The following is a 24321-nucleotide window of genomic DNA, read 5'->3' as shown; positions in this document are numbered from 1 at the left end:
CTATGTTTCAAATTTTTGAATTTAAGTTTAATTGTTAAAATTACTTTTTTATTATTATTAAATTCGTTAGGGATTTAAGATGTCGAATTTGGGAATGGGTGATAATACTTTAGGGATTTAGGATGAGGAAGAAGGGGAAATAGAACTGGGGAAAAACGGGGAAAATGTTAAGTGTATCAGTTGTGGGTAAAAAATAAGACAGCTAAACGACGAAGTTTTGAACAAAATAATTTAACATTAGCAGCATTTATAACCTAGCGCCACTAAAATGCACCTATTGCGGCGTTTAGGGTTTTAAGGGTTATAGTTTAATGTTTAGGGCTTGTTAGGGTTTAGGGGTTTACTATTTTAGGGGTTATAGATTAGTGTTTTATGTTTTTTTGGGGTTTAGGATTTTAGGAGTTACATGACTTTTAGTGGCGTTTTACCAAAAGCACCGCCAATGCTCTCGTCTTTAGCGGCGTTTTACCAAAAGCGCCACTAATGCTCTGTTTTTAGCGGCGTTTTAACAAAAACTGCCGCTATTGCTCAGTTTTTAGCAGCGTTGTCAAAATGCCGCTAAAGCCCTATTTTCCTGTAGTGTAAACAAGAAATCTTGCAAACCGTAGGTTGCAAATTGATAACGCATGTGATTATTTTGTAGATGCATCTACCAAAATCATATAATATCAAAATCATCCACATGGTGGACGAATGGACCCATATTCATTTTAGAAATGCAAGACATTAAATCTCAACTTTAGCTAATGAGTTTCTAAGAACTAATTTTTATTGAGAACAAGCAACAAATGAGAATTCTTTAGATTAAAGAATCTTCTGGTTCTTTAATGGATGTCTATATGAATTCTCAATTAACTTTCGTATCATATACGATCCAGGATAGTCTAACTAGTCACGCCAAGTAGTAAATGCATTTGTATTAGTAAACTTCTAAACTTTAACATGTGTTTCAATTGTACTAAATTTTAACAAATTGATAATTTTATTGTCATTCTTTTTATTTTGTATCCACAATAAATACTATTGTGACATTTACTACTGGAAATGCCTAAATTAATGTGAAGTCTATAATGCCACCAAGTCAATAAATATAAATTCCAAATAATTATATGCAGTATTCCCTTCAGGAAATATGCCAAAATCTTCAAATGCCGAAAAATCTTTAATAGAAAACTTTGAAAGTGGATCTTATTTTCCATGTGTATAATACATAACCAATGACTTTTTATACATAAGTTTTCTCTCTTGCAAGTTCTCATCAACAATATTTTACCACATAATTTTAATTGAGAACTTATTTTGAATATTATAGAGTTATACTCATAGTTTTTAAAAAATACTTGCAACTTTAGATGCATCCAACCATAATGAGCTTTAGATAGAATTATCATATTCTATTGCTCATGAATAGATTTTTCACTGTCAAATATTTTGCTTTCAACCCTTTAATAGGGATGATGCCAAAAGAATATCATAAGTATTATAAATTAGTAACTCAATCCCCTTTTTTTATTCATATGAAATATAATCTCTTCCTCATTCACAATCTCAATACGAGATCCATTATAAATAATTTTTAAAAGTAATGTATTAACCATCACAAATATTGTGCTTTTTAGATAGCGATATATTAGCTCTTTTGGAGCTTTCAACTAATTTTGTACAATCAAATATTGGAATAATATTTGATTGTTTCAATACAAAATAAGATAAATATTTTCTATCTATAATGATAGAATTCATTTCTACATTTTCATATCCTTCCTTAGAATATTAACAGAAACAAAATATTTGGATATACGCCACATATGTTGCCAATAATATTTCATATCACATATTGATAACATAAGTTATCTTTACCCTTTAAAGAGTTATCTTGAGAACTCTTATTGTTCTCACTTTTATTGGTCCATTAATATATCTTTTATTTTCTTTATATTTACATTCACTTCGGCGAATGCAACAAATCTAGTAGGACAGACTTATAAACATCCCAATAGATTCTTTATTTCATAATTACCATCTCAAACATGCATGAGATTTCAAATCAAAATCTATCTATGCATGTTGTCATAATTAGTTTCCAATTATAATAAATAATAAATAAAAACATAGTAAAATATACCTGAAGATCTTTAACATCATCATCATCACTAGAAGGTATGAAATAGTTCGAAAATATTCTTGATTTCATATGGATAACAATATCAAATCTTTCACCATCATTAAGAACAAAAAGTAAAATAAGTTAATCAAAACAATGATAACATATAATGAAAGAAGAATGAAAAATAATAATCAGATATGAAAAATTAAATAAAAGAAACTTTCTGTTAAAACTTTGCATCTTACCATCAAAGAAATTGAAAATCATGAAGGATAAATTTGATCGTCGATAAAAAGAACCATCACTTTGAGCAAGATCGTGCTGATAACGAATTGTAAAATAATGAGAGATGGGGAGAATAAAGAAAAAAGAAAATATGAAAGCAATAGAGAATGTACTTTATTTATCAAAGGGGATGATTACAATGCTTCATCAGAGTCTCTATTTATAGGTATAAGAAGTATAAAAGAAGAAGAGATCTAATTCTAATAACTATTAGAATTTAAAGCACATTAAAACTTTATCTTAATCATGATGGACATCCGCTTAATAAGATATTTGTAACAATTAATTAAAAAAAAGCTTGAAACAACATGAAATAAAATACTTATTAAAGGAATTGAACCTGAGACTCAAAAATAAAATCACAATTATCTAACCACCTAACTAGAAAAGCTAACTTATTAAAAACATTAATTAAAAAAAACACTTGAAACAACATAAAAAAAAAGTTACATATGTAAGTAGTAGAGGAATTAAACCCGAGACTTAAGGACAAAAACAGTATTATTTAACCATTCGGCTCAAAAAATTAAGTAAACATATCCTATAAGACACGTTTTCATTGACACAACAGTGAAAACGCGCACTGTAAGACTCGTTTTCAATTTTCTCTCTCCAAAAATGATCTATTCTCGTAAATATAAAAAATACCTAAAATCATAAATATTAAAAAAAGATATATATAATTTAGCCTCCAAACTCATTTTGGAAATTCTTAAATTAACATTTTAATGTTATTGAAAACAGAAAAAAAGATCTATAATTAGTTTTGGTTTCAATTATGGCGGGAAATATTTTGTATATAATCAAAATTAAATTTATTTATTCAATAAATATTTTTTAAATGTATTATTTTATTAAAAATAGTACTAAATTAATAGTAAACAGAGTTAAGATATACTGAAATGGAAAGTAAAAATTTAATATTAATGCATCTAATATATATGAAAAAGAGTAAGATACGGAATATTACAATTATGAAGAGGACATAAATATGCAAGCTATTAAATGCTAAAGGATTTGAAAGTAAATTTAGCAAAAAACTGTAAACTAACGTTTAATTGAGAATGAAAATAGAAAAAAATAGTTATTCCAAAAATAAATCTAACTTAAAAAATATTAAAAAATTATTTCATTGATGTGTAATTTTTAAGTAAAAAAGATTGAATTTTTTTAAGAAAAGGTTGTGAAGATATTTATCAAAGATTTTGAAGGAAACAAATTATGATATGTTGCAAAACTAATTATTTCATATGCATATATAATAATTTTTTTAAAACAATAATCATATTTTCATAATAAAAATTAAATTAAGCATTGGATGTAAAATGTGGGATTTGTAATTTTGTGGTTCTAAAAATCCTCAAGGATTTGGAACATAATTTAACGTTTTTAATTATTCAGTATTTTTGTAAAAAGTAAATGTAAAATATAAAAAGGCGAAGTCCGTGCATAATAGACGGCTGATTCTCTCGAGGGATTAATTAGTTGGGGTTGTTTTTTTAGTTTAGGCATGCTTAAAAGTTTTTACAAAAATATTTTTAATTTTTTAATTATTTGTTTCATGTAAAATGAAATTGTTAATGTAAAATTATTCTTTTATTCCTTCTGTAAGATATTTTTTAACTTGATAAGATTCTGTTCACTGTAATACTCTTATATCCGACCCAAACATCAGGTCAAGGCACCATCATGTTACATTCCTACTATATTTTTCGCTTATCAAATATTTTCTTATAAACTTCATAACTTTTCAATTTAGTCTCTTTTTGTCATAAAAATTCTATATTTACTAATTAATCATATTAAATCAATTTTCTTTCTTGTTGCATTTTAATCACATAATTTATCTCAATATATTATTTCACATATCAAATTTCTATGTATTTCAATTATATTATTTTATCCACATATTTTCTCAAGTTTAACAATTTAGTCCTTGTCATTATAAAAATTCAATATTTTTCCACAATTTCACTTTTACAATACTTTATGTATATTTCATCATCTCATAACACATTCATTAAACTTTTATCATAATTTCCTTATTCATATATTAAATTGTTTTCACACTTAAACTTTTGTACATTTTTAATTTAGTCCCTATTACCATGTAATTTATTTTTCACCATATAAGCACTTTAATCAAATAATTCATTATAATATCTTATTTCACATAACAAATTTTAATGCATACTACTTTTCTTGCTTCAATTATAAATTTCACAGTTTACAATTTAATCCTTAACATCATAAAGATTCATTATTTACTATAATTTCACATTAACATCACTTTGTAATCAATTCACTACTTCATTTAAACTCTTTATCATAAATCTCAAATGTATGTTTGTTTCATTGAAAATAACTTTTTATGAAATATTTTCAAGAAATCTGCCAAACAACAGAAAATATTTTACACAGATTCATCCAAACATTAGAAAATATTAGCTTTTCCAGAAAAATAAGTCATTTTTCAAAAAATTATTTTTCAGAAGTCATTTTCGAAGAAACAAACGGAGCCATACAACATGTTTGGCTGGTTGTAATACCAATACATTACAACTCAATTCAATGGACCCATCACTAAACCATTATTTACAGCGTGTTTGGTTCGCTATAATGGGTATGCGATTACCCATCTATTCCGCGCGCCTCACCTAATCCGGCGTTTGGTTCGCTGTATGCCTATTACAGGCGTATTACATTACTGGCCTATTCCCCAAAATCTCTGCTTTTGTATTCCCTTCCCAAAACGACGATTAGCTATTACGGACGTCTTCCCAATTTCTATGCCCTGTTTTACCCTCCCAGTCTTCTTCAACCAGCGCTGAAAACTCGACTCTTTCCAGCTCCTTCTCTGAACAAGTCTTTAACAACCATTTCCCCATTTCCCGTTTCCCCTCTTCCCCAAATCAGAATCCCTAACCCTTGCCCGACTTTGAACAAGTCTTTAATTTGTTTTTTTGTTATGTTGTTTAACTTTGTTAGTTCTTTGGTGCCAGAGCTGAAAACCCGAATCAAGAAGTACTTTGAAAGGTATGAAGAGGCACTCCCTTCAGTTCTTGAGGCCATTTTGCGGAGAAAGTTGGCTGGGAAGCATGAGGAGACCGATGATGAATTAATGGATGAATTGGAGGTGCAACCACGAGTCGATGTGGATGATGAAGAGTTCGAGTCAAATTTTACTAATTTGTACTCGACTGGTGATGAAGAGGACATGCTTCGCTGGGACAAACTCCTCCCAGGTTTTTATTGATTTTAATATCATATATGTTCTTTTCTATGTGAGGATTTCTGGTTCTATTATACTGGATTGCTTTACTTTCTATCGTGGACCTGTAAATCTCTGCCAATTCTAGCTTATCATTTGCAATACTGATGGATGTTTAGATTACCAATCTATTTTCTTGTGAAATGATCGAATGCAATATTTTCAGGGTGTCTTTGTGTAGTGAAATGAGTGGTAGACTTGGTAAACTTGCATGTGTTACAAAATTGAATCTAGAGATCCGTTTCCCAGTCTTGACTTGAGCAACTTACTGCCAATCTTCCTCCAAAGTAGTTTCCTAATCAATTTGGCTTTATGTTTAATAATGAGAGTTTGCTATTGGTTTTTCTTGTTAGAGATCTGTGTGTTTGTTATAGTTGGTTATAGGTAAAATGTAGGGACGAATTGAAAGAGAGTAGAATGAGTGTGCTTGAGGTTATTATTGTTGGATTGAGAGAAAACTAATAGCTGACAAGGTCTATGAATCTTATGGTACAAAGGCAATGTGTTTGGCTTCAGCATATATGGAGTATATAACTGGGCTTCATTTTGACTGTCCTTATGGTAATTGATATTTGCTTTGATTGCAGGATGATTCCTTGCAAAGACTAAGCATGGAGTGGCAGCTTTCTTTGGTGTGAATTAAAGGCTTATGAGGGGATTCTTGCACCATATGACAAGACAAGAGAATGGTTATTCCTGATGCTCTCAAGTTTTGCAGTAGTTGGTTTCTTTTGTGGAATTTAGAATTTCGTTTTCTTACTTGCTTCTGTGGATAGTTAGTCATGCTCAATGTTTTTAAAATTGGTGGAGAAAATAGCATTAGCCTGGAGTAAATATGAAATATAACATTGAACGCTTTTATGTAGTTTATTTTCAAGTTTTGTTTTTGGCTGTTCGTAATTCTGAATTCTCTTCACGAACATTGGTGTTGCCTTGGATATTATATAAGTTTCTATTTCTGATTGTTGGTATGCTCGACTATGAAATGGTTCCTATTAGCACAAAGGAGTGCATAATGAATTAGACTTCCTTCCTGTCATTTAAACTAAATATTCTTTATTGCTTACTAACTGAGCATGTTGTTTTCTAATTATGCCGTTTTCAAGGTATTCATTTTCATTTTCTTTCATTCCTAGAAAACCCCTTTTCTCTCCTTTGCTTCTTCTTACCAAGATTCGGCAATATATATCAGTTTGAGGGCTCATAAGGTTTCTGCAATTAAGCTGTAGGTTAAGGGGTTGGACTGGTACTTGTGGCTTGCGATTGCGGTTGCTTTTAGTGCCCAAACAAATTCAATCCTTGACATGCTGGTTCTTGTGACTTGTGGTTTACTTTTAGTGCCAAAACAAATTTAATCCTTGACATGCTGGTAGTTGTGGCTTGCGGTTGCTTTTAGTGCCAAAACATAGCAACTTTTCTGTAATTGATTATGTGTTCAATGTCACACATTTTGAAGCTTCATTTTCTTTGATTATTTTGAACTTCAATTTCATATGCTTATTTCAGATGTATGGTTGCCAAGTTAATGGCTTTGTTTTCCTTGTACAAGATCCAGCCAAGTTAATGTTTAATATTTTTTAAATTTGTCTAATTCTTTTTCATTGCTTTTTCTCCTTAAATTGTTTTATTTATAAATTTATTATTCTAATAAATAAATGTCATGTTAAAAAATGAGAAAAATAGATATTCATTTATTTATAAATATTTTTATAATTTTGTATGTATTTTTATCGAAAAATAAATGTTTAAATTTTTTAGTTTTTTAATTTTTATTTTTGAATTTTAAGAATAAAGGTTAAATTGATATAATATGTAAAATTGAAGGTTAAGTTTATTGAATAATTTTTTAAAGTTAGGACCAGATTAATAGAATTTGTAAGTATTGTAGTATTATATATTATGATTTCAGTAAATTAATATAAGAATATTAATTATTAAGAATTTTATTAAATTATATATTTTAATTAAAATATATTTAATAATAATTATGTTTAAATATGATTAAATTATTTATTATTGATAATAATAATCTTATTATAATTTAAATAACAATAACAATAATCATTTACCAAAATAAATTTATGCTAAGGGTATTCTAGTCATTTTAGTTTTTTCCATTATGCTATTACACCTCTATTCCATTCAACCAAACACAAGATTACTATTACGCCTCTATTCCATTACATTCAACCAAACAGTGGATTAGCTATTACACCTCTAATCCAATACACCTCTAATCCAATACGCCTCTAATCCAATACAGCGAACCAAACGTGCCCTTAGTTGGCTGTAATGAGCTATTACAACCCTATTCTACACGGGCTTATTCAAGGCAAAAATGTTGTTTACCATTCAATGGTCTTCCTATGGAATGATGATTCAGGGAATCGGTGGGTAACAAATTAGGTCAAGCTTTCAATTTTACCCTCACCATTATCATTTATTTCTCACGTCTGAAACCTTTTTCCCTTTTTTTATGCTTCTTCCTTCCAATGTAATCATCAACAAATTCCCAACTTATCAATTTAATTTTTTTAATCCTATTTCCTCCCAACCCTATCTCCCCTTGACAAACCCCAACAAGGCATTCAATCTCATAACCGCTTTTCTAACTCCAAATGCCCTCAACAAGGCCTTCTCTTGCTTTCGATTGAGGTGGAAACTTGAGAAGAGAAACAAATGGATGGTGGTTCGATATGAGGCTTCAGCTATAGCTGAGAAAAGAGGCCGAAGATACCTTTGTGGAGAAATTTAAGTACCAAGTAGAGTGGGTTCTTTTTCTTTTCCTGGATTTTGCTTTTATTTTTCTGCTTTTGTTGGAATTTAGTGATTTACATGGTGATTTTGGATTAGGCAATTTGGTGTTGGATTCTATTATGCTTTTCTTGGTGCTGAGAACGTAACATGTTGTCAGCTTAATGATAACATGCATTCTCATCTTATGCTTCATGTAGGAAGCCTTTTCATTCAATAATTTTCAAGCTAATTGGGTTGCTTGTTTATATGTTTCTTGAACAGATTGTTGTGTCCACAAAGAGTCAAAAATCAGACAAGCAATACGTTTGAGAAGTTGTAGCAGGTAGTAGTTCCTATGTGAATAGGGAGGAAACTGATCTAGAAAATCTTCTAGTTCGTGGTACATAGATTACCCTTTATTTAAGGGTACTGTGTTTGTTATTCTTTTTCCCTTTTTACACCCTATTTGAATGTATTTGCATTTGTATTTTAAAAATTTATAGGAAGATTATAAATAGCATTGAGATCTTAATGTAGTGTTTCATGTTACAAATACAATTGCCTTAGAAATTTCTGGTTCTTTAAATGTACAATTCTTTTAAGTGCCAAATGTCTAAGATATTGTTCTCCTGCAGTCAGATGACAAGTATGAATTCTCAGATCCCACCAGAATTCAGAATTCGGTGAAGAATTATTCCCAGTTTGTTTCTTTCCCAATCTACATTTATGGTAAGATGCCAAACCAAACAAGAAATATTAGGTAGAAACACACACACAAAAAGGAAATCCTGAGTAGGGAAGCTATCAGTTTTTAATTCTATGCGTAATGCTGTTTACTTTTCCCCTTATTTATTGTGTTATCATTTTACGAAGTTTTTAATTTTATTTGCTTATTTTTGGACCAATATCTGATTCTGTTTTACTTTTAGGTTCCTCCAGCACATTTGAATCCTGAATCTTTTAATAATATGGGTGCTTTGGGAGACAGTGGAGATTTTGTGGCCTAGGAAAGTTGGTTAGATGATTTGCTCCAAAGTAATGGTTGCAAGCTACTATTTAATGAATTTATTGTTTCTTTGAGTTATATTGAAGATAATTTTTAGCATTCATTTCTTCTCAATTGTATGTAATGATATGTAGGGATAGGATTTTTAATTACCTTTGATGTCATAGTTGTCGTCGTCAACAGATACGAGGTTTATCAAGACAATGCTAATGCGCTCAATAAAATATTTCAAAACCATGCTTGCTTTGCTGACCAATTTTGATTGAACAATCGAGAGTTTCAAAGCAACATTATGAATACAGTTGTTGAAATTTACCGGAGATTAGAAAGCGATCTGAAGTTGGCAAAGACTCATCAAACATTGGAGGATCATAAAGCGATTGCGAGAAACTTTCCGAGAAGCCAATTTGAAGTTGTCCAGGTTAAAAAAGAAATAACGGCTAGAGTAATTGTTGCTTCTCGTTATTTCGTTCAAGTAATAGCAGTCTAAGAATCTTTTACTGGTTAATTGGAATGTTGATGAATTGATAGTAATGTATGCTTTTGTGTGAGGGTTTGTCTTTGAATCAAGAGAATGTTAAGAACTCATGTGGTTTGATACTTTTGGTATTTTAAAGCTATTTTTGTGTGGAATTGCAATTTTGTTTTTGGTATTTTTCATGTCGGTTTTGCTGTCCATATTTGGGGTTAAAATTTTAATACTTTACTAATAAACCATATAGTTGTTAAATTCTTTTATAAATCCATGGCATAATTGTTTAAATAGGATTAGATAAGACTAGACCGGTCAGTCGAATCAAGAATTGACCAATATATTAATTTAAAAAGACATTGTTTTGAGCCTGATTGAATTGGAACTTTTTCCTAAATTTATTCGCCTAAATCAGAAAAAGAAAATAAAAGCTCAAGTTTATTTCCTAAACTAGTCAGCCCAAATCTAAGAAATAAAAAATTAATAAATGAGCCCAAGACTCAACCCAACCCGAACCAAAAAAGAGAAGAAAAAGCTAAACCTAAAGTTTGTTCATATACTATATTTTTTAATCAAATTTGTAATGAATAATTGATGTTTATGTATTATTGTTATTTAAATGTGTATAATTTTTTAATTATTTATTTTTTAGAATTTTTATTTTAAAATATTGAATTGATCTAATCAGTTTAACCATTAGTCTAGTACTAAACACCAATATGCATGGTTGTATGGTGGCGAGTGGAAGGATATGGAGCAATCAAGTAAGGATGGAAGGCAATGGCAAAAAGTGAGAAAACAGTAGCAAAACATGGAAAAACAGTAACAAAAACAACAAATCAACCAAAAGTTATAAATGAAATAAAAACAAACAGAAACAAATCCGTATCTACAACTTCGACTTTCGTTGATTATCTCCCTAAGTACATGAAATGAAACTAAAAATAGTTCAATTTGAATCTATGTTTGGATGTAAAATATAATTCTCAAGCTATTTATTAGTTCTAACCTTTTGCTTTTTAATTTAGAAGAAAATTAAATTATTTATTTCGCTAATGATATTTTAGTACAATAAATATGTATTGCAGTTTAAAACTAATAAAGTAGGTTATATATTATTTTTATAATATTTATATTAAGAATGTTATTAAATTATATATTATTTTATTAAATTATTTTTAATAAAAATTATGTTAAAATATGATTAAATTATTTATTTATTATTAAATTATATTTAATAATAATCTTATTAAAATTTAATAACAATAATAATAAAAATTAACTTAAAAAAAATCTATTAAGGGTACGTTGATCATTTAAACCTTTTTCCTTGTGCTATTACAACATCTATTTCATTCAACCAAACAGAAGAATATTATTACAGTTCTATTTTATTCCATTCAACCAAACAACTGAATTACTGGTTACAGCTCTATCTCATTGCAGTCCTATTCCATTCCCTCTAACCAAACGTGTTTTGTTAATGATCATGTGTCGGATCTGTTTCGCATTGAAGAGGATATTAGGTGCAAAATGAGAAAGGAATATTCGAAGCAATTAGGTGCAAATTGGCCTTACACGTATCATGTTATAACCGTACCAAGTGTCGATAAGAGAATTGTGCCAACAAACTCAAATTTCCCCCTTTTTTTTAACCTTAGCTACAGAATATATATCAGATTTATACGTGTGTGCATGTGTGTGGTTATATAGTATTTTATATTATATGCAAGGATTTAAATAGCGGTCCAATTCCGGTATAGTGGCTGCTATATAGCGGTAGTGGCACTGTCCAAAATCGCTACTGCTGAAAATAGCGGTGTGAAGCAGAGACACACTAATAGCAGTGGATCGTAGCCGTAATTTAACTGGTAATGGCCAATTGCAGCCATAATAGGGCTGCTATTCTCGTTATTTTCCGTTACACTAAAATTTTAAAAAAAATCCAACACCTCTAAAAAAATCAACAAAAATTCAATGAGACAAAAGAGAATATACTCCTCACCTGCAAAATCAGATAGTTTTCAATCAAAAAAAGTAAAAGAAGTCCAAATACAACAGAAAAAAAGCAATCAAAAGCAATAGAAAAATATGAAATTCTCATATTTCAGTTTAGAGTCTAAACTCCAAACCAAACCAAACAAAACCACAACACAGTAGAGCTACATTGAACCCGAGAAGCAAACCGTGATCACTTGCACATTCGGAGATTCATAATTTTCAAGTAAGTACCTGAAATTTTGTCTTGATTCTTGCTTGTTTTTGCTGTAAAATGCAAATATTGTTGTAAGTTCGCGAGAGGGTTTGGGCGTTTTATAACACCCCAAACCTGGCCTGGACGTTATGGCCGAACCAGGCGATGTTAGATGGTAGTGTGTTTGAAAAATCGTAACTTTGCTTAAAAACAATTTCCGTTTAGAAACCTTGTATTATTACCTATTAATTCTAATATCGTGTTATTAAATCAGCCAAGTGTTTTCAAAACGTTTATTCAATGCGAAAGCTTTTAAAACAGTTTGCGCGTTTGTGGTATTTTTGATAAAACATCTATCTTTTTGAAAACCCATGTCTTTTCCTACTGCTAACAGTAAAAAACCCAAAATCATTGCAAATCCCAAATTAAGTAAAAATCCATGAAGGTCATATTACAGCAAAATAATCCCAATTAAAAGTAAAGTCATTAATAGTTACTAAACCGCATAATAGAAGACGTGTGACCACCACTGAGTCCTTTGTCGCACCGATCCGTCTATGTCTGAGGATTACCTTACAAATTAAACAGAAGAGGTGAGTTTACGTAAACTCAGTGTGTAATTCCCATCCAATCAAACAGACAGTAAACAGATAATCATAGCCTAGGCCTAAGCCCTTTTTAATATCAGTATCAGTTTAGCCTTAGTCCATTTCAGTAACGGATGTTGTGACATCCCAAAATAGGGCCTAATCGGAACAATGGTTTCGGGACCACAAATTTGACATTGAAATATTTATTTTATGATTATTATGAGGTCTAGAGTATGAAAATATGCATATGTTAAAGTTTCATGAGGAAATTTTATGAGTAAGGTGTCCAATTGGTAAATAAGGACCAAATTGAATAAATTGCAAAACTTGGATTCTGGAAGAAATTTGTATGAAATTTCTTTAGATTATTAATTAGAAGGTATTAAAGATAAATTTCCCAATTTCTAAGTTTTTGGACAAAAATGGGCATGTATGGATGAAATTTTAAAGAAATGGCTTAAAGGCATTTTGGTCATTTGGCTAATTAATGAAATATAATGGGAAAATGAAGGAAAAAATCAGTCATTCTTCTCCCTCATCCAGCCGAATTTCTCAAGCCCTCCATAGCTAGGGTTTTGAACATTTTCAAGCTCAATAGTAAGTACTCCTAAGCCCCGTTTTTAATGTTCTTCGCATTTTTGAAATCCCGGTAGCTTACTCTCTCCATTTCTACCCATATTTTGAGTTAGGGTTCATGTTTTTAAAGTGACCCATGTGTGACATGTTTATTCTTTGATGTTTTATGGAGGAATATGAAAGTTGTATGTGTGTTAAACATCTTTTTTTAGGTGATTTTCATGAAAAACCCCTAAAAGGACCTTTTTGCAAAAGGTGTAAAATATGTGGTAAAAATGTGAAATAATGGAGAAATGTGGGCTGACATAAGAGGAAAGAATAATCGGCTAGGCTTGGGTAATGTAGAAATTGCATGTGTTTTATTATACGAGCCTAGGGACTAAATTATAAAAATGTGAAAGGTTAGGGGCAAAATGGTCATTTTTTCTGGGGCAAAATTTAGGCTCAAAAAGAATAATGTGAGGTATTAATGATTCATTTTTATTGTTATAGACCCCGATGAGCAAATTCCGGAGGTCAATCGAGGAAAACGAAAGGTTTCAAAATAACCGAAACGTGAAACTGAGACGAATACTAGGTAAGTTTGAATAACTTTAAGTAAACTATTAATATGCCTAATTACATGTGTTATGAATGCATGATATTTAGTTATAATGATGGCATGAAAATCGATGAAATATGTCAATAATAATGATATGATAATAAATGTCCCGATTGAAGTAAAAAGGGAAATTCGATGGATAAACCATAGCTTACATGACTTGAGATCCTGCGTGTGTTGCAGAAAAGGATTTAGCCCAGATGGGTAATCCGTTGATCTCAAATGTAGAAAGGATCTAGCCCGGACGGATGTTCCTTGAGTGATCGAGCCTCCCGAAGAATATGTGTGCATTGTGGATTTAGCCTGGATTGGTAATTCAGATCTGAGCTCATTGAGGGTGTTTGTCACTACAAGGGATTTAGCCTGGACTGATAATCCCGCCGTAAGATGTGAGGTTCGCGGGAGTTCATACATGAGATGATCACTCTCATCACTCTTATGACTTGACGGTAAATGGATAATCCATCGAGATTTTTTCGAGTAACTCAACGGGATTAATATGTGATATAAAAATAAAAACGTTGAATGATGAGCTCATCTTAGATAAGTTACATGGTGTGATGTTATGTGACTAACTTGTTGATAGAGTGCATGTGATAGGGAAACCATTCCATACTCGTTGGTTTATTTGCTTAATATGGTTGCATGTTAAACAAATCGGTAAGTTTATTTTCCAGTTATTCGGGCTTACTAAGAATGTAAGTGCTTAGCCCTCTCTTTTTCCTGTCTTACAGAGCTTGTGGACTCATGAAGATTGGAAGACAATTGGAGAGTCAACACACTATCATCTTGTCTAGCTTTGGTATATAGATAATCTTATTTTGTTCAATGGCATGTATAGGGCTTTTGTTAATTTTATAATATGTGTCATTTGATTAGCCATTATGAAGGCTTGTAAGGTGTACTTGTCCACATGCATATGGCCATAGGATTTGGCTCATTTTGTTATAAGATATGACCTATATAATTGTGCATATTTGTGTTCTAATGTTATTGAGATGAATGAACATGGCGTATCACAAGTAGATACACATGTAACATGACCGAATCACATGGGATGGCTAGACCATAATTGGCAATAAGTTATAATAATGAGCCAATCTTGAATGTGTTATAAGACATAGACATTATTGATACAAGAGAAATAATCCTAGCATGTGTAAGATTGATGAAATGAGGTTTACATGCAATAAGGTTTATCGAGGTCATTTGAGAGTATAATTAGGCATGGCTATATGTTATGGAAACCTATAAGTGAAAACATATGTTAGAAGGTGATCAAAGGCTTGGAAAATAGCCTAACATGGTCCACACGGGTAGACAAACGGGCGTGTGTCTAGACCGTGTGTGACACACGAACCACCCCATGGGCGTGTGGCGTAACTGTGTGTCCCCTGCACCTAAAATTTTAAGTTAGAATGTATGGTAATAAACACACGGGTAGAGACACAGCTGTGTGTCTCAACCGTGTGGAGGACAGAGCCTAACACAAGGGTGTGTGTCTTGGCCGTGTGCCCCTAAATGCATGCTGACGTCATAAATAGAATGCTCGAGTTTTTGGAAACAGGCGACCACACGGGCGTGTGGTTGGCCATGTGAAAACCCTTGTAGGTTTGAAGTAGAAAATAAATTCAATTAATTCCACACGGGTAGAGAGGATACGGGCGTATCCCAAAGCACACGGGCGTGTGCAATGTCTCCACACAGGCATGTGAGACATTAACTCAAAATTTTTCTTAAATTTTTATTAGGTCCTTGGTTTAGTCCCGGATCAATTTCAATGTATGTTTGAGCCTCGTAGGCTCATAATAGAGACACCAAGATGCTATTGGATTGATTTTCAAATTGGAATGAAATTTTATAACCTGTATTTCCCGAAAATATTCAAGTACATGTTCGGTAATGCCTTATACCTGGTCCCGGTCTCGGGTATGGGTAAGGGGTGTTACATTTAGTGGTATTAGAGCTACAGTTTAGTCAGTTTTAGGACTACTTAGAGTGCATCGAGTTTAGCTATACATGCCATTATATGAACATTGATAGTGTGATATCTCCTAACTGTTTAATTATCTTTGAATATAGTAAATGTCTTCGAATCAAGCACAAGATGAGCCTGAGGGAGCCGAGAGCCATTCTCGAGCTTCTATACAACGAGCTGTTTCTAGCAGTAGTAGAAGGCCTATATCTGAAGGTCGGGAAGAGGCCAGAGTGGCCTTCTTTGACATGATGGATGAGTAGTTTGGAGATTATTTGAGGAATCGCCCCAACATACCACGACCTCCCTCACCTTCTAACCAACCTGATAAGGAAGTGCCACGAGATATGGCACCTGTAAGAATTGGTAAAGCCTCTATAGACAAGCTTAACAAGTACGGGGCTGAGGAATTTAGAGCTAAGATTGATGATGATGCTGAACGAGCCGAGTCCTGGCTCGAGAACACTATACGAGTATTGGATGAATTATCGTACACACCTGAGGAGTGCTTAAAGTGTGCCGTGTCACTCCTAAGGAATACTGCTTACCACTGGTGGAAGACCGTATCTTCAGTGGTGCCAAAAGAAAACGTCACTTGGGAATTTTTCCAAGCAGAGTTTAAGAAAAAATACATCAGCCAAAGGTTCTTAGACTCGAAATGGAAGGAGTTCTTGAAACTCAAACAAGGAAATAAGACTGTATTGGAATACGAAAGGGAATTTGTAAGGCTAAGTCAGTATGCGACTGAATGGGTTCAAACAGAGTCAGAAATGTGTAAATGCTTCGAGGAAGCCTGAATGAGGAAATCAAGCTGTTGATTGGGATCCTTGAGATACGAGAGTTTGCCGCATTAGCTGATCGGGCCAAGAAAACTGAGGAGCTTAATAATGAAAGGAAGAAAACTAAGAGAGAAGCTCGAGTTGCGGGCAAGAGATCTAGTGGTAAGACGTTCTCATTTCTCACAAAGAAATCGAGAAGCCAACATGAACGCTCCACTTCATCGGTAGGATATTCGGGTAAAGCGAGAGGCTCCAAACGACGTAATCAGAAGTCTTCCTCCTTGATGGTGACTAGTGTGGGGAGTGTAGATAACCAAAAGCCGAAGTGTAAAAATTGTAATAAATTTCACTTCGGAGAGTGCCGGATGAAGAGCAGTGCATGTTATAGATGTGGTTTTATTGACCACCTCCTTAGAGACTGCACTGAGCGAACTGATAAAGAGGTGGAAGTAACCCCAAAATCGAGTGCTCTTATTCCACGAGGTAGACCTCCAAAGTATCCTGGAAGTATTAGTGGCAGCCGAGTTGTGGCCAACGACACCACGAAATCAAATACTCGAGCCCTGGCAAGAACATATGCAATACACTCTCAAGAGGAAGCCTCTGCTCCTGATGTTATCACGGGTACTTTTTCTCTTTTTAATACTTGTTTTGTTGCCTTAATTGATCCGGGGTCAACGTATTCATACATTTGCATGAGATTGGTGTCTAGTATGAATATATGCATTGAACCTATGGAATTTATAATCAGAGTGTCAAACCCATTAGACAAGTCAGTCCTGGTTGATAAAGTCTATAAGAATTGTCTTTTGACGATTCAGGGTCATTGTTTTCCGGCTAACCTTATGTTATTGTCATTTGATGAGTTTGATGTAATACTTGGCATGGATTGGTTAGCCCTGCATGATGTAATTGTAAACTATGGTAGCAAGTATATTGAATTGAAGTGCCCAGATGGTAAGGTTCTACGGGTTGTTTCAAGAGAATTGGATATACCGCCGGTTGTAATCACAGCAGTGGTTGCTCAAAAATGCATGAGAAAAGGGTACGAAGCCTACCTTGCTTTTGTACTAAACACTAAGGAAACGGAGTTGAAGATTGAGTCTGTGCCAATAGTATATGAATATCCAGATGTGTTCCCAGAGGAATTACCCGGATTACCTCCTGAAAGAGAGATAGAGTTTGGTATTGAACTGGTGCCAGGGATAGCTCTTATTTCTATTGCTCCGTATAGGATGGCACCAACTGAGCTGAAAGAATTAAAAGCACAGTTGCAAGAGCTGACAGATAAAGGTTTTGCAAGGGTAAGCTTTTCACCTTGAGGTGCTCCCGTATTATTTGTAAATAAGAAAGATGGTTCAATGAGGAGGCTGTGTATAGATTATCGGCAATTGAATAAGGTGACTATCAAGAATAAGTATCTTTTGCCAAGGATGTGACAGCCCAAAGTTGACCCTAGTCGGGAAGTGGTTTCGGGACCACTAAACCGAGTCACCGAAATGTTTGAATGTGATACTTATTGTCTAGAATATGTAATTATGAATGTGTGAAAATTTCAAGCTTCAATTTGGTTGATTTCATGTGAATTTAGTCAATAGGACTTATGTGAGAAAATTCAAAAATGTGATAGGTCAATGTGTGAGGACCTATTAGTGCATGTGGACAAAGGGGGGACTTGCATGTCAAATTTCCCCCCCTAATGAGTAGTGGCCGGCCATGACAAAGAATGATGGGCAAAACATGTCATGAAACATGTTTTGTTAGTGGAAGAATAAAATAAGAAGTATGGGTAATAAAGAAATGGAAAACAAAAGAAAAAAAATGTGTGTAGTGTTTGTCCCCCCCATTGCCGTGAGCTCAAAAGAAGAAAGGAGAAAAGTTTGTGTTCATCCTTTCTCACCTCCATTTTAGCCTAAATTAGAAAGAAAAACAAAGAAAAAAATTTCTCATCCTTTGGTTCATCCTTGGCCAAAAATTTTAAGGAGGAAAGAAGAAGAAAGGTGAAGAGATTCGGCCATGCATGTAGCTAGGCCAAGGTATGTTTAATGATGTTCCATGAGATGCATGCATGTTTTAGTTGTTAGCTTGAGTTCTACCTAGCCCATGGTCTAAATCTTGCTATGTGATGGAAATGGCACTTGACCATGGATGCATCATTCTTGGTTGGTGTTTGATGTTGTGGTGATGAGGCATGAGGATGAGTTAAGATTCGGCCTAGGTGGAGGTTGTGTTAATGCCATTGCATGCAAAATATGAAGCTTGTTAATGATGCATGTGATGATGGCTTGATGATTCTTGAACCTCATTTTTAGCATTTTTGTGTGAGCACATATGTGCATTGGTTGCTAAAGGGAGAAGAATCGGCTAGCAAGATGTGTGCTAAGGCCGAATGTAACTTTGCATGTTGATGAGCAATGCATGTGTTAAATCGATGAAAAGGGGGAGGATGCTTTACTAGTGTGTATATGTGTGTATTAAGTGTTGAAATCGACCCCAAAAATGGACATGCATATTCGGCCAAGGGGAAAGAAATTAGCTAATATGTTGTGTTGATGCATGATTTTTGCATGTATGAGACTTTAATGTCTAATGTATGAATATGGGCTAAGTGCCTTGTGTTCATCTTTTGATGCCTAAATGATGAAATCAATTTATTTGTTTGATTAAGCTCAAGAGCAAAGGGGAAATAAATCCGATAAAGGGAAGGAAAAAGTGGTCGAATAGTTAGCGGGATCGTTCGACAACACCCGAGGTAAGTTCTTGAGTAAGAGAGCTTAAATTTCTATGTGATTAAATCATGCTCTATGTGTGGCTATTGAGCCGAATGTACAAGGACAATATGTGCCTTGTGTTTGAGTTTCGTAAACGAAAATGAAATATGAATGTGCCATGAATTATTGTTAGATGTGCATGATTAATTGAATGCTGTCCGGGCTAAGTCCCGAAGGCTTTGTGCTAAGTGAATATATCCGGACTAAGATCCGAAGGCCTTTGTGCGAGATACTAAATCCGGGTTAAGTCCCGAAGGCATTCGTGCGAGTTGTTAAATCCGGGTTAAGTCCCGAAGGCATTCGTGCGAGTTGTTAAATCCGGGTTAAGTCCCGAAGGCATTCGTGCGAGTTGTTAAATCCGGGTTAAGTCCCGAAGGCATTCGTGCGAGTTGTTAAATCCGGGTTAAGTCCCGAAGGCATTGTGTGAGTTACTAAAACCGGGCTATGTCCCGAAGGCATTTGAACGAGGAGCTATATCCGGTTAAATCCCGAAGGTACGTGATTTGGTAATGAATGAGCTTGCTGTAAAATTCCAGCGAATACTCGAAAAACATCCCAATATGGGGATATGTTACGTATGTGTTAAATATTAATCGAGCCCTTACAAATAAATGTTCGCTCAGTTGATAAACGAGCTACCGGCCTTCGGCCAAGTTAGTTTATTGTGTATGTACATAAGGGTTGTTAATGTTGTGAAGCAAGTTTGATATCGGTAAATTGCGTATTATGAAATATTCCGTTTAGCTAAATGTGTGCTATTATTTGTGCATGCTGGAATTCCTTGCTCAAACTTACTAAGCATAAATTGCTTACTCGTTACATTGCTCCTCTGTTTTATAGATTTTTGGTTCTCCAGCTATCGGACTCGGGATCTTGAAGTCGAAGTCGCCCACACTATCAAAGGCTCTTTTGGGTACTATTTTGGTTGAATTTTGATATGGCATGTATAGGACTACCCATCGTTGTCTTTCGAGTACTTTATGAAATGTATAAGTGTACAGCCATGCGAAAATGGCTTGTAGAAGTGGAGTATGGCATTAGACCATGCGTATTTATGAATGTATAGATGGTTTCATGATGTAACTATAGTTGGAATGGAAGTGTTGAGCAAATGACCAGCCACTAGAATGGCTAAGTATGATCATATGTGGGCTTATGTATGACAAGGCCCTAGTTGGTCCATGAAACCCCAAATTAGGTAAGGTTTACTTTGAAAACAGAAGCTGATAGCAGCAGTGGTGTGGATTGGAAAAATCACAAGAATTCGTAGGAGTGGAATTAAATAGTGAATAAATTATGTAATCGAACCTTGATGAATCTACTTTCATATGGAAGTAACGAAACAATCATAGGAACAGTACAGTAAGAGATATTCGGGTTCTTGTGGAATAGGGCCAGAACAGTTTCTGGATTCCCTGTTCCGACTTTGGAAATTCACTATAAATTGACCAGAGATAATTAGGGGTCATACCATATATGTATGGATTCCTCTCTGAGTCTAGTTTCCATAGAAACAAACGGCATCAGTATTGAAGCTCTGTGCAGAGAGATATCCAAGTCGTAATGGGAAAAGGTCAGTGTAGTCGACCCCTGTAACATGGGAGACTTTGACTAATAAACTGTACTAATTGGCCCGACCAAAAATTCTAGAAAAAAATACATAGGTGGGGACATGAGTCTAGTTTCAGGGAAAAATCACAAAACTGATTTTCGAGTTGTGAAACTCAAGATATGATTTTTGAAGCGACTAGTACTCATACTGGGCAGTGTCTGGAAAAAAATTTTCAAAGTTTGTTAACATCTCGTGTCCGACTCCGGTGTCGGTCTCGGGTTCGGGGTGTTACATTTTATTGGTATCAGAGCTACGGTTTAGTCGATTCTAGGACTACCGTAATGTGTTGGGTCTAGCTATACATGCCATTTTATGTGATTACTTGATAGTGTGGTGACTTCTGACAATTGTAAATGTGTTTATAGTAATGGATCCCGATCGTGACCGAGAGGTAGCTGATGATCTTGAGAGTGTAGGGCCTGCTCCCGCGCAAGGGGCAGTGCCGGTAGACTCTCAACCTAATGCTAGTAATCCGAATGATGAAGCTAGACAAGCATTCTATAGCGTGATGAATGATTGGTTCAACCAATACATTCGAACTAATATGGCTGTTCCACAACCTCCATTCCCGACAAATACTACCCCCGCACCTACAATACCACCGGTAACTGACCAAATAAGGTCAAATAAGCCCCCAGTTGACAGAATCCGAAAACATGGGGCTACTGAATTTAAGGCTATGGATAGCGATGATGCCGAGCAAGCTGAATTTTGGCTGGACAACACTATCCGGGTACTCGATGAGCTATCTTGTACACCCGATGAATGTCTAAAGTGTGCTATCTCCTTGCTACGTGATTCTGCCTACTATTGGTGGAGTACTCTGACTTCTATTGTGCCCCGAGAGCAAGTAACTTGGGAGTTTTTCCAAACTGAGTTTCGGAAAAAGTATATCAGTCAGAGATTTGTTGATCAAAAACGGAAGGAATTTCTTGAGCTTAAGCAAGGCTCCATGTCGGTTACTGATTACGAGCGAAAATTTGTTAGACTTAGCAAATACGCTCGGGAATGTGTTTCGTCCGAAGCTATTATGTGTAAACGCTTCGAGGATGGGCTGAATGAAGATATAAAAATGTTCGTTGGCGTTCTTGAAATACGAGAGTTCGTGGTACTTGTTGAACGAGCTTGTAAAGCCGAAGAGCTTAGAAAAGAAAAGCAAAGAGTTGATGAGGGAACTGGAGAGTTTCGTAAAAGATCTTCGGGAAGGTCTCTTCAACAGACATCGAAGAGATTTCGAGATGATGCGGGCCAGTTTAGAGGCACTTCGGGCCTTTTTGGACGAGATCGTGATCGACCCCCTGTGGGTACACGAGGCACTTCGGTCGCCAGTGTTGGGAATGAACGTCGAGACAGGACGAAATGCCGATATTGCGGTAAATGGCATTCGGGGAGTTGTAGATTTCCTGACCGCTCCTGTTACAAATGCGGATCAGTGGACCACTTCATTAAAGATTGCCCGAGGTTGTCGGGACAGAATGCAAATCAGAGTGGGAGACCGGGTGCTACCACTGCTCGAGGTAGACCATCTGGAAATATGGGCAATGCTGGTGGTGGTCAGAGAGGATCTAGAGATGATATAACCAGATCCGAAGCCCGTGCGCCTGCTAGAGCTTATGCTATACGTGCCCGCGAGGATGCTTCTTCGCCTGATGTTATTACCGGTACATTCACCCTCTTTGATACTAATGTAATTGCTTTGATTGACCCCGGTTCTACCCATTCTTACATATGTGAAACCTTAGCATCCAGTAAGACTTTACCTATTGAGTCTACTGAGTTTGTAATTCGGGTGTCAAATCCCTTGGGTCGTTACGTGCTTGTCGACAAAGTGTGTAAGAAATGTCCCTGGAAAATTCGAGGTTCCTGTTTTCCAGCGGACTTGATGCTTTTGCCGTTTGATGAATTTGATGTTATCCTTGGGTTGGATTGGTTGACCGCGCATGATGCGATTGTGAATTGCAAGAGCAAGACTATTGATTTGAGGTGCGCAAATAACGAAGTAGTCCGAATTGAGTCTGCGGACTTGGAGGGGATGCCAGCTGTAATATCAGCAATGTTGGCACAGAAATATGTAAGAAAAGGGTGCGAAGCATACCTTGCATATGTGCTTGATGACAAAGAATTAGAAAAGAAACCCGAATCTGTGCCGGTGGTTTGTGAATACCCGGATGTTTTTCCGGAAGAATTACCGGGTTTACCACATGTTCGGGAGGTAGAGTTTGGTATTGAGCTTGTACCTGGGACTACGCCGATTTCGATAGCTCCGTATCGTATGGCACCAACCGAGTTAAAGGAGTTGAAAGCTCAGTTGCAAGAACTGACGGAGAGAGGTTTCGCTCGACCAAGTTTCTCACCTTGGGGTGCACCAGTATTGTTCGTGAAAAAGAAGGACGGAACCATGAGGTTGTGCATTGACTATCGTCAGCTGAATAAAGTGACGATAAAGAACAAATATCCGTTGCCGCGCATCGATGATTTGTTCGACCAACTGAAGGGAGCCTCAGTGTTCTCAAAAATAGATTTGAGATCGGGCTATTATCAGTTGCGAATTCGAGATCCAGATATTCCCAAAACTGCCTTCAGAACGAGATATGGTCACTACGAATTCTTAGTGATGCCGTTTGGGCTCACTAATGCCCCTGCGGTATTTATGGATTTGATGAATCGGATCTTCAGACCGTATTCGGATCAGTTCGTAGTTGTGTTCATTGATGACATTTTGGTCTATTCAAGAGATGAGACCGAACATGCTGAGCATCTGAGGCTAGTGCTGCAAATTTTGCGGGATAAGCAGTTATATGCTAAGTTCAGTAAGTGTGAGCTCTGGTTAAGAGAGGTTAGCTTCTTGGGTCATGTGGTATCTGCGTCGGGTATTCGAATTGACCCGAACAAAATTTCAGCCATACTGGACTAGAAACCTCCGAGAAATGTTACTGAAGTTCGGAGCTTTTTGGGGCTCGCCGGTTATTACCGACGATTTGTGAAAGGTTTCTCGATGATAGCCACACCAATGACGAAGCTACTTCAAAAGGATGTTAAGTTCGAGTGGACGGAGAAATGTCAGAAAAGTTTCGACCATCTGAAAACTCGTTTGACTGAAGCTCCAATTTTGGTGCAACCCGAATCAGGTAAAGAGTTTGTCATCTATAGTGACGCATCCCTACTTGGGTTGGGTTGCGTATTGATGCAAGAAGGTCGAGTCGTGGCCTATGCGTCGAGACAATTGAAGCCACACGAGAGGAATTATCCGACCCATGATCTCGAACTAGCTGCCATCGTGTTTGCTTTAAAAATATGGCGACATTATCTGTTTGGTGAGAAGTGCCATGTATTTTCGGATCACAAA

The 24321-nt window shown here is 35.0% G+C and overlaps 1 long non-coding RNA gene across 4 annotated transcripts; it reads left to right on the top strand.

Annotated features, from left to right (window-relative positions):
• The first annotated feature begins 7997 nt into the window (after nt 1-7997).
• On the top strand, nt 7998-10038 carry LOC107887209 (uncharacterized). Of its 4 annotated transcripts, none has more exons than XR_001681077.2 (4): nt 7998-8430; nt 8682-8742; nt 9035-9128; nt 9329-10038. It is a non-coding gene; the product is annotated as an uncharacterized lncRNA (long non-coding RNA). The 4 variants fall into 4 exon arrangements; XR_001681078.2 differs by having other exon boundaries at nt 8011-8430; nt 8682-8799; XR_001681076.2 differs by having other exon boundaries at nt 8012-8430; nt 8682-8825.
• Nucleotides 10039-24321: the final 14283 nt, after the last annotated feature.

This window comes from Gossypium hirsutum, chromosome A03 (assembly GCF_007990345.1).
Source record: "Gossypium hirsutum isolate 1008001.06 chromosome A03, Gossypium_hirsutum_v2.1, whole genome shotgun sequence".
NCBI lineage: Eukaryota > Viridiplantae > Streptophyta > Magnoliopsida > Malvales > Malvaceae > Gossypium > Gossypium hirsutum.
Note: the sequence above shows the minus strand (reverse complement) of the source record. Positions and strands in the feature narration are given on the sequence as shown.